At 41.1% G+C, this 13,405-nt stretch overlaps 1 protein-coding gene across 7 annotated transcripts in view; it reads left to right on the top strand.

Moving 5' to 3' along the window:
* Nucleotides 1-2,585: 2,585 nt before the first annotated feature.
* The window catches only part of LOC109874996 (transcriptional repressor p66 alpha), a 40,863-nt gene continuing 30,043 nt past the window's right edge, over nucleotides 2,586-13,405 (top strand). For 3 of the 7 annotated variants that reach the window (XM_020467112.2, XM_020467111.2, XM_020467109.2), the window contains exon 1: nucleotides 2,587-2,855. The gene's annotated coding sequence lies outside the window, so the exon portion shown is untranslated. Of the gene's footprint in view, nucleotides 2,856-13,405 lie in introns of all 7 variants that reach the window. The other 4 variants (XM_031810848.1, XM_020467113.2, XM_020467114.2 and 1 more) reach the window with 3 other exon arrangements.

Here is a 13,405-nt window from a genome sequence, read left to right as displayed (position 1 = left end):
GACCCAAAGGTTCCCTAAAAAAAATGGTTGTCTACACCAATGTTAATATTCTTAAACTTTATGGAGGTTTCCATGTTAATATTCTAAATGAAATATTTCCTTGATTCCCAGTGTCCTTGATGCCTCAACGGCTTTCACAAAACACAGGTTCCTCCCCTCAGACCTTCCTGTTTTGAGAAGGAGGTTAAGGAATCAAGGACACGAATCAAGGAAAGATTCTTAAGATTTACCCCATAGTTGTTCTACCACAGGGACATTAAGGAAGTCAGTAGAGGGTTCCCCCTAACCACTGATACAGGGTCAGATATTTGAATCCCCCTAATGGTAAAGGCTAGGGATGTGGTGACATAATCTCATCCTAGATCTGTAGTTACAGGCATATTCTACCTCAAGTGTACGTGAGACAGTTACTGAGATCAGTCCTCCAGACTGGTCACATGTTTGTCTTTATGTCTGATTTGCAGAGCCTAGTGTAGAAGCCTGAGGTAGACTAGCTTGAGGTAAAAATTGCCCTTAAACGCAGGTCTAGGATCAGATTAACCAACGCTTGATCTAAATCTTAGACTTTAGGGAGGTGACAAAATACTGAACCCGTGTCAGAGTGTAGAGGCCACTTCTACCTCCTCAGACCGCTCCAATGAAAGGGCAGGATAAAACAACCAATAACCCCACAATCTGCTTCATCTCAATATAAAGAATGCAGATGATTACCCTCCAATGGTTTTGTGAAAGGATAGAGTAAAGAGAGATGAGCTTGAAAGAGAAAGAATGGGAAAGGGGGAAGAGGGGGGGGGGGTGAGATTTCAAGGCACTGCTGTGAGTGTGATACTAGCCACTGATGCTTATTAGGTAATAGGTGTCTTAGCAAAGCTATGTGAAGGAGGAGGCCCTAGCACTTCCTGCCAAATAGTGAGTGGGGCTGATCGTGACTGCGACGGCTACTTCCTGCTTTGTACAGTACTTAATGGGGATTAAGTTGAAGCTGTCATGATGTTACTGGCGGCCATTACCTCATGCAGGGAGAGGAGAAGCCACAGTCCGTGACCATACCACAGTAAAATAAACGCTGTGTGAATCTGAAATTAGGACGTGGTTCTTATTGGTTGATCGCCACAATGTGTTGTGGTTAATGAATATTTACCAGAGATCATTCATATGTTCACGTCTTTATGAAAGATGCATAAGGAATGTAGTCTGTTTTCTCACCAATGCTTACTGTGAATAGAGAGAAAAAACAGGGAGTCATGGAGTCAGAGAATGTAAGGGGACCATAACAGGAACAAAAATACATCACAAGCACAAAACCTCCATTGTATTACATTTACAAACGTACAAGTGCATGGGATTTAAAGTCATGATTTGATAGTGCCAAGAAGAGAGCTGGGAATGGTAAAGGAACCCAGACGCTATGTGAAGGGAGTGGTATTCAGTCTGCGATGGACGGGTCACTAGTCAGATGCTCTGACTGCAGTAGTCCAGAACAATGAAGCAACCTGACTGTCTTCAGTAGTCTTCTATATTAGGAGCCTAGTCTTCACTCTTAGTCCTAAGGCGCTGCTTTGTTTTATTCTAATGCTACAACACCAGGTTTAACTAAGCAAATAACGATCAACGACCCTAGCTGAATCTCACATTTAGTGTTGGACTCAGGGCGTATAATGCTGGTTGAGTGGACAGGTCTGACATCATCCAGGCAAAGCGAAAACAGACCCGTTCACTGCCTGATTAACAAGTAACAGGGCTTTACTCTGACACGAGCAGACAAGGGAACCTGTGAAGAGATGAGCGAGATGTGTGGCGTGATGATGTATGAAGTCATTTAGGGCCAAAGATAAGGATACCTTGACTAACCTTAAACATTAGGGAGGGGAAACAAAACTGACCTCAGATCAGTGTATGAGGCAACTTCACCATGTGTCTTTGGGGAAGAACAGCATAAGAATTAGCTGAAAGGGGCATTCACTTTTTTGAGTATCCCTCCCCCAGTCCCCCTGCTCTTTTGAGCATCCATCCCCCCACTTCTCCCCCTTACCCATAACCTGAGTACTTGGAGTATAACGTTGACACTGGTCTAAGGTCAGTATTGTAAGCATTGGGGCAGGGTAAAGTAAGCTAAGCTGAGCCTGGATCTGTTCGTAGAGGCAACTTGAACCCACATCTCCACACTTCCCTTACACACAGAGCATTACTTTTTTTAAACTCAGGTTAGGTGAGCTGTGGTCATTTCTCATTGAGATTAACTGGATTATAAAGACTGAAATCGAACATTCTACCAAGTGTGGGGTCTCAATCATGAATGCCCAAAGGTAGGCTATTCACCATGGTATTGATACTGCTGATGTTGATACACTTTGCTTCTGTATTGTCTTCTGACCTGTTATGAAAAGAGAAGGAGATATATGGCATCCACCATATCCACTGTGCACGTGAATAGGGTTCAGCCTCAGACCCATGTCTATGGCAACTGATCTGTGATCCGTTCTCCTTATTCCTCCTCGCTATGCTAAAAATCATCCTGATCCTGGATCAGCTGTTACTTGTATTTTAGGCAAGAAGCAACCACAAGACCTAGGGACGGTGGCATGGTTGTGCTGCTTTGCCCCTTGGTGATCAGTGGTTATAGACGTGCACTTGGTCCCCCTGGCGTGCTTAAGCGCGCATGCCCACTGTGGTGACGCCGCAGCTCCATGTGTGTTGAGAAGCGCATTATTTGGCAACAGAGGCGGTAGCGGGGAGGGCAGAAAAAAAAGAGGGTATCCCCTGGATTTTTAAATAACATCGAATTATCGGAGCTGATTGTCCTCCTAAATACCTTGGACGACCCGCAGTCGACGGATCGCTGTCGAATCGACCGAGTAAGTTGATTGAGGTGTCCCGAAGTTTTTTTGTGGAAGTGGATTGAGGGAAGCCTTTTATTCGGACTTGTCGCGAGCCAGCTCCTCTTCCTCCACCTATCTGTGACGATAGAGAAGCTGATGGGCTGTTGAAAAGTAGCACTTCTCCGCAGAGCAAAAGCTACGGTTGGGAACGGGAAGGGCGGTGCATACGTTTTATAGAAGTCGCATCTCCAGACTTTATTGTTATGACTACACATAGTCAGACGATATTTAGTATTTTAATAATGTCACTTCGAAACTATATTTTTTGAGTTGAGTCGACCGAACAGAGACAGTCAATCTGAATCGGATTGTCGAGTGTTTGTTCTGTCGTTGGACTCTTAACAATTATTTTTAGAGCAGCACTTGGCTAGTTCGCCTTTTGACAACCCAGGTAGTTTGCCAATGCGAAGATAGCTAATCACGAACTACTAAAACATGTAGCTAATACATTTTATATGTATATTTATATATATTAGCTAGCTAGCTGAGACATTTGGCCAGTGTTGGAGTTACAATTTTCCGCTGGCCATCTTCTCCCCACCCCAAAAGCAAGCTAGCCTCAGCTAACGTTACTTCATTGTCTTGTAGGTCCGGGTACCTGGTTGTTGTTTGTGTTTAAAAAAAGTTTAGGTAGCAAGCTAATTATTTGCTAGCAATTTAAATGCACCAAGTTACGGTTTCGTAAAGTGCGTATATTGTGCTTCACTTTGTTGCCAAACAAATATCTGGACAGGTAGCTAAAATGGCACGAGTGCTAATGATAAATTGGCATTATGCTAGCTGGCTAGTTTATTTTCATGGTTGTGCGATTTATAAACATGCCAGCTATTTCCTCCATTTAGCCGTGGTCTTACGAAAAGCCGGTCAAAATAAAGCATGGGCTGTGTTTGGTCTTTAAAGGGGCGAGTTTACATTTTCGGTATTTGTATTGTTTTTAATGGAGGTTCTACTGTATCGGATTAAGAGTCCCTGGTAATCTTCCTACTTCTGTGTGACGACCATGGTCTTCCTCCTCTTAAAGCTGAACGCACACACATTTACACACTATTTTTCTCCAGCCTAGCGGTATGTATAGGCTGGTGCAGTGCCCTGCAAATGTATCTGAGCCAGCCTCTGTTACTTTGTGCTGTACTGCATGTAGCTACAGAGATCAGTGAGTTGAGTTGTCAGTGACTGGTACCTATGCTGGTTCCTTGGGTCCTGAGTTTTTCCTGGTCAGATCACGACACAGGACATTCTGACCCCTAGTTATGTGTAACCAAGTAGTATGCAACAAGGTCATATTTTATCCTATGGAAATGGCTTGCATGATAAGGCTATCTGTCTAATTTAGTGCTAACTCTGGTTTCTGTTAGGACTTCTAGTGTGGCAAAAAAATAGAAACATAAAGGTTCTGGAACAGGACAATCAGTTGTTCATCAGAACAATAGATTTGGATGTTCTTTGCAATGTGATGTCACATGGTTGCTTTGGGGGTGCGCTTAGTCAAGAGGACCTTATAGGTGTCCTCATATTGCCGGTGAGAAATTCTGGCCGCATAGTAATGTAGAGTTGGATGGAGAGTGGCAGAGCAGAGTCTTTGTAAGCCCTTCTCTGGCCTTTGTGATTGCATCCCTAACATTCACTTTATAGGGTTGGGTAACAGGTCCAAACAATTCACTCATGTTGATTTCCAAGAATGTATGTTCCTGTGATTTAATGCAAGGGGCGTCAGGTAGCCTAGTGGTTAGAGTGTTGGGCCAGTAACCGAAAGGTTGCTAGATCGAATGCCCGAGCTGAACAAGGTAAAAATCTGTCGTTCTGCCCCTGAACAAGCACTGTTCCAAGGCCGTCATTGTAAATAAGAATTTGTTCTTAATTGACTTACCTAGTAAAAAAAAAAAGGGGGGGGGGGCAGTCTGCCGTTAGGTATATGTAATATTGCGAACGGTCAACCCTCATTGAAAGTATAGTTTTTTTTTTTTTAAATGTACCTTTAATTAACTAGGCCAGTCAGTTAACAACAAATTCTTACTTTCAAATGATGGCCTAGGAACAGTGGTTTAACTGCCTTATTCAGGGGCAGAACGACAGATGTTTCAGCTCGGGATTTGATCTTGCAACCTTTCGGTTACATGTCCAATGCTCTAACCACTAGGCTACCTGCCGCCCCAACAAACCACCTGTAGGCATAGCCGAGGAAAGTAGGGATGCTCCAGTACCCCCCTTAAAAATCAGGTGTGCTGCGGAAAAAAATTGCAGCACCCTAAACATCGCCCCTCGGCTGTGCCTGTAGGCCTAAACTGAAGAGAGAATTATCTTCTGTGTAAAGCAATCCTGAATGATGGAGACTGTTTGTAGTCAGTCTCCTGTCGTTACCAGTGAAGTGGTCATGCAAACTTTCCTCAACAACAGCAAGGGTTCCAATTACATATGGTCTCTTCAGGATGGCCTAAAGGTAGTGGGCAGGGCCAAGGGTAATATTTTTTAATAACAAGAGATATCTGCTGTCCATGTTGTTGACTTTTGTAACAGTTATGGAGGTGACATTATTTGTGTCAAGGGGACACTCTAGGCTGTGTTTGGAACCCTGCTCAAAGTGGCATTGACTTTACTGTGTCCCACTCCCAGGCGTTCATTACATTGTCTAAACAAACACTTATCCTTGTGGATTTGTGTGTGTGTGTGTTACTGGTTCTGAACTCAATAGCCGTTAGCCTATGTAAATTTTGTTAGGCAAATGCGCTGATGCCAACAATTCAAATTCTAGACCAGTTCTCTGTAGTTTGTTTGCAGCATACAAACAGATGCCCAAAGTGAACCATTGAATTGCACAGTTCTGAAAAACCCAGCCACTAGCGATCGGTGTAGAAAGTTCAAGTATCCTAGAGGGGTAGCCCCGTCAAAGCTCATCCAAGCAGCTCATTGAAATACTACACATTTTCTGTCTCTCTCTTCTATGACCTTTTACCACCTAACCTGTCCAACAGGCCATGGGTCATAGGTTAACACAAGTGGTGTCTAACAGGGTGTTTGTAGCCTATGGTGTGAAAGGCCTGCTTTTTGTCTCCTCTGTGTAAGGACACGTCGGCCCTGACTCCACATAGACACAGGGATGGCTAAGCCTTGGAAGATCTGCCACTCACACTAATTACACTAATTACTGTTGGAGCTAGGACCACAGGCATTTCACTACACCCGCAATAACATTTGCTAAATATGTGTATGCGACCATATTATTTGGGCGGCACACAGGGTTATTAACATATGTTGTTTTGTCTTAATGTAGGCCTATAATCTAGTCTGAAAGAGCAGATTAGACATGTATTGATGCATTGAGAAGGGTCTCAGGCCCCCTGTGTGTATGTTATCTTCAAAGATTACATGGTTTTTAGGAGAGCCTTATTTTGGCTTGAGCCAGTCCCATCGTTGATCTAGAGCAGTGGTTCCCAAACTTTTTATTGTCCCGTACCCCTTCAAACATTCAACCTACAGCTGCGTACCCCCTCTAGCACCAGGGTCAGTGCACTCTCAAATGTTGTTTTGCCATAATTGTAAGCCTGCCACACACACTATACAATACATTTATTAACTTCTTATGGGCAGGTGGGACGGTAGCGTCTCACCTGGCCAACATCCGGTGAAATTGTAGCGCGTGAAATTCAAATTACAGAAATATAAATATTTAACATGAATGAAAATACAAGTATTATACATCAAAATAAAGCTTAACTTCTTGTTAATCCAGCCCCTGTGTCAGATTTCAAAAAGGCTTTACGGCAAAAGCACACCATGCGATTATCTGAGGACAGCACCCCGCATACAAAAGCATGAAAAACATTTTTCAACCAGGCAGGTGCGACACACAAGTCAGTAATAGCTATATAATAAATGCCTTACCTTTTGAAGGCCTTCTTCTGTTGGCACTCCAAAAGGTCCCAGCAACATCACAAATGGTCCTTTTGTTCGATAAAGTCCTTCTTTATATCCATAAAAACTCTGTTTAGCTGGTGCGCTTCATTCAATAATCCACCGGTTTCCCTCCTTAAAAATGCATACAAAATGAATCCCAAACCTTACCAATAAACTTATCCAAACAAGTCAAGCAACGTTTATAATCAAACCTCAGGTACCCTAATACGTAAATAAACGATACAATTTAAGACGGAGAATAGTATGTTCATTACCGGAGATAAATAACAAAGAACGCTCTCATTCACACGCATGGAAACACTACAGCCAGGACTTCGCCTCCCAGATGAAAGCCATTGGAAACAATGGTAGACTGAATTTTTTGGGGGGGAATGGTTTTTGCCTGCCATATCAGTTCTGTTATACTCACAGACATAATTTTAACATTTTTAGAAACTTTAGAGTGTTTTCTATCCAAATCTACAATTATATGCATATCCTAGATTCTGGGCCTGAGTAACAGGCAATTTTACTTTGGGCACGCTTTTCATCCGGACGTGAAAATACTGCCCCCTACCCAAGAGAGGTTAAACTTAAGAATGAATGTGAGTTTTTGTCACAACCCGGCTCGTGGGAAGTGATAAATAGCTCTTATAGGACCAGGGCACAAATGATAAGATAATAATAATCAATCATTTTGCTCCTTATTTAACCAGCTTACATATAAAACCTTATTTGTTCATCGAAAATTGTAAATAACTCACTACAGGTTCATGAGAACGGTGTGCTTGAAAGGATGCACATAACTCTGCAATGTTGGGTTGTATTGGAGAGAGCCTCTGTCTTAAATAATTTGCCTGTGACTGTATTTAGTTTTCTACTCTCTGTATTTAGAATCCACTCACATAGGTACATGGTTGTAAACGGCATCAGTGTCTTAACAGTTCGATTTGCCAAGGCAGGATATTCTGAGCTCAGCCCAATCCAGAAATCTGGCAGTTGCTTCTGTTTAAATTACATTTTCACAGAACCGCTTGTTGCAATTTCGATGAGGCTCTCTTGTCAAATATTGGTAAGTGGACTGGAGGCAGGGCATGAAAGGGATAACATCCAGTTGTTTGTGTAATTTGTTTTGGGAAAGTACCTGCGTAATTGCGCACCCAACTCACTCCGGTGCTTCGCTATATCACATTTGACATTGTCCGTAAACTTCAGTTCATTTGCACATAAATCATACAATGATGGAAAGACCTGTGTGTTGTCCTTGTTAATGCAGACAGAGAAGAGCTCCAACTTCTTAATCATAGCCTCAATTTTGTCCCGCACATTGAATATAGTTGCGGAGAGTCCCTGTAATCACCCAGGTAGGCCAGTCGTGTGAGAAACTCGTCATCATGCAAGCGGTGAGAAAAGTGAAAATTATGGTCAGCAAAGAAAATATTAAGCTTGTCTCTCAATTTAAAAAAATAAAAAAATAAAAATACGTGTCAATACTTTGTCCTCTGATAACCAGCACACTTCTGAATGTTGTAAAATTGCTACATGGTCGCTGCCCATATCATTACATAGTGCAGAAAATACACGATAGTTCAGGGGCCTTGCTTTAACAAAGTTAACCATTTTCACTGTAGTGTCCAAAACGTCTTTCAAGCTGTCAGGCATTCCCTTGGCAGCAAGAGCCTCTTGGTGGATGCTGCAGTGTACCCAAATGGCGTCGGGAGCAACTGCTTGCACGAGCATTACCAGTCTACTATGTCTCCCTGTCATGGCTTTTGCGCCGTCAGTACAGATACCAACATGAGCAGCAGCTACATTTGGCTACATACTAGTGGAATTCCCGCGAGAGAGTAATGGTTAATGTGATTGGATGTTTGTTGTTTGACTGGGCTACCTGTATTTGACATTGTGTTCTTATTTAGCTGAACACTAGATGGTTTCATTTTTATTTCTGGCAGTGAAACGAAGCTACTCAGGCGAGGGGGGAAAAACAACACCCAAATGTGTAGCCCCGTTGGAAAATATAAATGGACTGTTTGAAAATGTGAAGAAAAACTAAATGTATTAAAAAAACACACTACGGTTCAAAAGTTTGGGGTCACTTAGAAATGTCCTTGTTTTTGAAAGAAAAGTTTTTTATTTTGTCAATTTTTAAATAACATCAAATTTATCAGAAATACAGTGTATATATTGTTGATGTTGTAAATGACTAAAGTTGGAAACAGCTGATAAAAAAAATAAAATATATATATATATGGAATATCTACATGTATCAGCAACCATCAATCCTGTGTTCCAATGGCACGTTGTGTTAGCTAATCCAAGTTTATCCTTTTAAAAGGCTAATTGATCATTAGAAATACCTTTTGCAATTATGTTAGCACAGCTGAAAACTGTTGTCCTGACTAAAGAAGCAATAAAACTGCCCTTCTTTAGACTAGTTGGATATCTGGAGCATCAGCATTTGTGGGTTTGATTACAGGCACAAAATGTCCAGAAACAAAGAACTTTCTCCTGAAACTTGTCAGTCTATTCTTGTTCTGAGAAATGAAGGCTATTCCATGCGAGAAATTGCCAAGAAACTGAAGATCTCGTACAATGTTGTGTACTACTCCCTTCACAGAACAGCGCAGACTGTCTCTAACCAGAATAGAATGAGGAGTGGAAGGCCCCGGTGCACAGCTGAGCAAGAGGACAAGTACATTAGAGTGTCTAGTTTGAGAAACAGATGCCTCACAAGTCCTCAACTGGCAGCTTCATTAACCTTTCTGGCGCAGGCATCCCACCTCGACAACATCCGGTGAAATTGCAGAGCGAGAAATTCAAATGACAGAAATAGAGCTATTTAACATTCATGAAAATACAAGTGACATACATCAGAAAAAAAGGTGAACTTCTTGTTAATCCAGCTGCTTTGTCATATTTCAAAAAGGCTTTATGGCGAAAGCACACCATGTGATTATCTGAGGATAGCGCCCCGCATACAAAAGCGTGATTTTTTTTTCCGACCAGGCAGGTGCGCCACAAAAGTCAGAAATAGCGATTAAAAAAATGCCTTACCTTTGAAGATCTTCTTCTGTTGGCATTCCAAAAGGACCCAGCAACATCACAAATGGTCCTTTTGTTCGATAAAATCCTTCTTTATATCCATAAAAACTCAGTTTAGCTGGCGCGCTTCATTCAATAATCCACCAGTTTCCCTCCTTCAAAATGCATACAAAATGAATCCCAATCCTTACCAATAAACTTATCCAAACAAGTCAAGCAACGTTTATAATCAAACCTCAGGTTCCCTAATACATTTAAGAATGAGAATCATTATCGTCTTTCCCGGAGATAAACAAAGAACACGCTCTCATCCACGCGCATGAAAACACTACAGCCAAAATGGGAGCCACTTAGAAAAACTACAAATTCTATTTTTCCAAAAACAAGCCGGAAACTCTTTCTAAAGACTGTTGACATCTAGTGGAAGCTCTAGGAACTGCAATCTGGGAGGTTTTCACTTCATATTAAACATGACAGCCATTGGAAACAGTGGTAGACTGAATGTTTTTTTTTATGGAGGGTTTGTCTTCGGTTTTCACCTGCCATATCAGTTCTGTTATACTCACAGACATTATTTTAACAGTTTTAGAAACTTTAGTGTTTTCTATCAATTATATGCATATCCTAGCTTCTGGGCCTGAATAACAGGCAGTTGACTTTAGGCACGCTTTTCATCCATACGTCAAAATACTGCCCCCTAGCCCAAAGAGGTTAAATAGTAACCGTAAAACACCAGTCTCAACGTCAACAGTGAAGAGGTGACTCCGGGATGCCGGCCAGTTTGTGAATACCTTATCTAAAGGCTCCATATGTAATGTATGGTTCTGCGTAGATCCATTGAGCTGGTTCGAATCCCGCAGTGCAGATCGATAGATATTTTCACCAGGGTAAAGCTCTGTACTAGTGAGTAAACGGCATGATGAGGAGAAGAAGTGAACTTGGTCTGGTTGTAGGTTACAGAATCCACACAGGGCCTGGGCATGGATATGTTAGCCACAGCAGAGATTGCGTTTTTGCTGATTTTCTGACCTTGGAAAAGTATCATATCATTGCACAGCCTACATCTGCTTCCTGTTGTTGGAATTAACCTCTCCAGAAGCCATTTTCCTAATTCTCTCTATGTTCTGAGAGTCGACGATCATGTTCTAAAGCTGATACTTGGATGTCAAGAAAATTATAATTTAAATCACATTTAATTTGTCACATGCGCCGAATAAAAAGGTGTAGACTTGACTGTGAAATGCTGACTTACTACAAGCCCTTAAAAAACCATGGAGTTAAGAAAAATAAGAATTTTGAAAATATTTACTAAATAAACAAATGTTTAAAAAAAATATATAAATAAATGAACAATAACGAGGCTATATACAGGGGGTACTGAGTAGAGGTCGACCGATTCATCGGAATGGCCGATTTAACTAGGGCCAATTTCAAGTTTTCAAAACAATCGGAAATCAGTGTTTTTGGACACCGATTTTTATTTTATTTTTTTATATATTTTTATATATATATTTTTTTTGCTGTATTTTTATTTTTACACCTTTTATTTAACTAGGCAAGTCAGTTAAGAACACATTCTTATTTTAAATGACGGCCTAGGAACGGTGGGTTAACTGCCTTGTTCAGGGGCAGAACGACAGATTTTTACCTTTATCCCCAGCTCGGGGATTCAGTGTTGCAACCTTACGGTTAACTAGTCCAACACTCTAACCACCTGCTTTACATTGCACTCCACGAGGAGCCTGGCTGTTACACGAACGCAGTAAGAAGCCAAGGTAGGTTGCTAGCTAGCATTAAACTTATCTTATAAAAAACAAACAATCAATTAATCATAATCACTAGTAATATCATCAACCATGTGTAGTTACCTAGCGTGTCCTGCGTTGCATATAATCGATGCGGTGCACATTCGTGAAAAAGGACTGTCGTTGCTCCAACGTGTACCTAAACATCAATGCCTTTCTTAAAATCAATACACAAGTATATATTTTTAAACCTGCATATTTAGTTAATATTGACTGCTAACATGAATCTCTTTTAACTAGGGAAAATGTGTCACTTCTCTTGCAACAGAGTCAGGGTATATGCAGCAGTTTGGGCCGCCTGGCTGGTTGCGAACTGTGTGAAGACTATTTCTTCCTAAGACAGCCAACATCACCAAATGGGGGATGATTTAACAAAAGCGCATTTGCGAAAAAAGCACAATCATTGCATGACTGTACCTAACCATAAACATCAATTTCTTAAAATCAATACACAGAAGTATATATTTTTAAACCTATATATTTAGCTAAAAGATATCCAGGTTAGCAGGCAATGTTCACTTCTCTTGCGTTCATTGCAAGCAGAGTCAGTCAGAGTATATGCAACAGTTTGGGCCGCCTGGCTCATTGCGAACTAATTTGCCAGAATTTTACGTAATTATGACATAACATTGAAGGTTGTGCAATGTAAAAGGAATATTTAGAGTTATGGATGCCACCACGTTAGATAAAATACGGAACGGTTCCGTATTTCACTGAAAGAATGAACGTTTTGTTTTTGAGATGATGGTTTCCGGATTTGACCATATTAATGACCTAAGGCTCGTATTTCTGTGTGTTATTATGTTATAATTAAGTCTATGATTTGATATTTGATAGAGCAGTCTGACTGAGCGATGGTAGGCAGCAGCAGGCTCGTACGCATTCATTCAAACAGCACTTTCGTGCATTTTGCCAGCAGCTCTTCGCAATGCTTCAAGCATTGCGCTGTTTATGACTTCAAGCCTATCAACTCCCGAGATTAGGCTGGTGTAAACGATGTGAAATGGCTAGATAGTTAGCGGGGTGCGCGCTAATAGCGTTTCAAACGTCACTCGCTCTGAGACTTGGAGTAGTTGTTCCCCTTGCTCTGCATGGGTAACGCTGCTTCGAGGGTGGCTGTTGTCGATGTGTTCCTGGTTCGAGCCCAGGGAGGAGCGAGGAGAGGGACGGAAGCTATACTGTTACACTGGCAATACTAATAAGAACATCCGATAGTCAAAGGTTAATGAAATACAAATGGTATAGAGAGAAATAGTCCTATAATTCCTATAATAACTACAACCTAAAACTTCTTACCTGGCAATATTGAAGACTCGTGTTAAAAGGAACCACCAGCTTTCATATGTTCTCATGTTCTGAGCAAGGAACTTAAATGTTAGCTTTCTTACATGGCACATATTGCACTTTTACTTTCTTCTCCAGCACTTTGTTTTTGCAATATTTAAACCAAATTGAACATGTTTCATTATTTATTTGAGGCTAAATTGATTTTATTGATGTATTATATTAAGTTAAAATAAGTGTTCATTCAGTATTGTTGTAATTGTCATTATTACAATAAAAAAAATAGTCTGATTAATCAGTATCGGGTTTTTTTGGTCCTCCAATAATCGGTATCGGCGTTGAAAAATCATAATCGGTCGACCTCTTGTACTGAGTCAATGTGCAGGAGTACAGGTTAGTCAAGGTAATTGAGATAATATGTAGGTTAGGGTAAAGTGACTTTGCATAGATATTAAACGGTGAGAAGCAGCAGAGTAAAAAAGGGGGAGGTCAATGCAAATA

Source organism: Oncorhynchus kisutch, linkage group LG30, assembly GCF_002021735.2.
Source record: "Oncorhynchus kisutch isolate 150728-3 linkage group LG30, Okis_V2, whole genome shotgun sequence".
In the NCBI taxonomy this organism is placed as follows: Eukaryota; Metazoa; Chordata; class Actinopteri; order Salmoniformes; family Salmonidae; genus Oncorhynchus; species Oncorhynchus kisutch.
The sequence above is the reverse complement of the archived record's forward strand: the minus strand, read 5'-3'. Positions and strand labels throughout refer to the sequence as shown.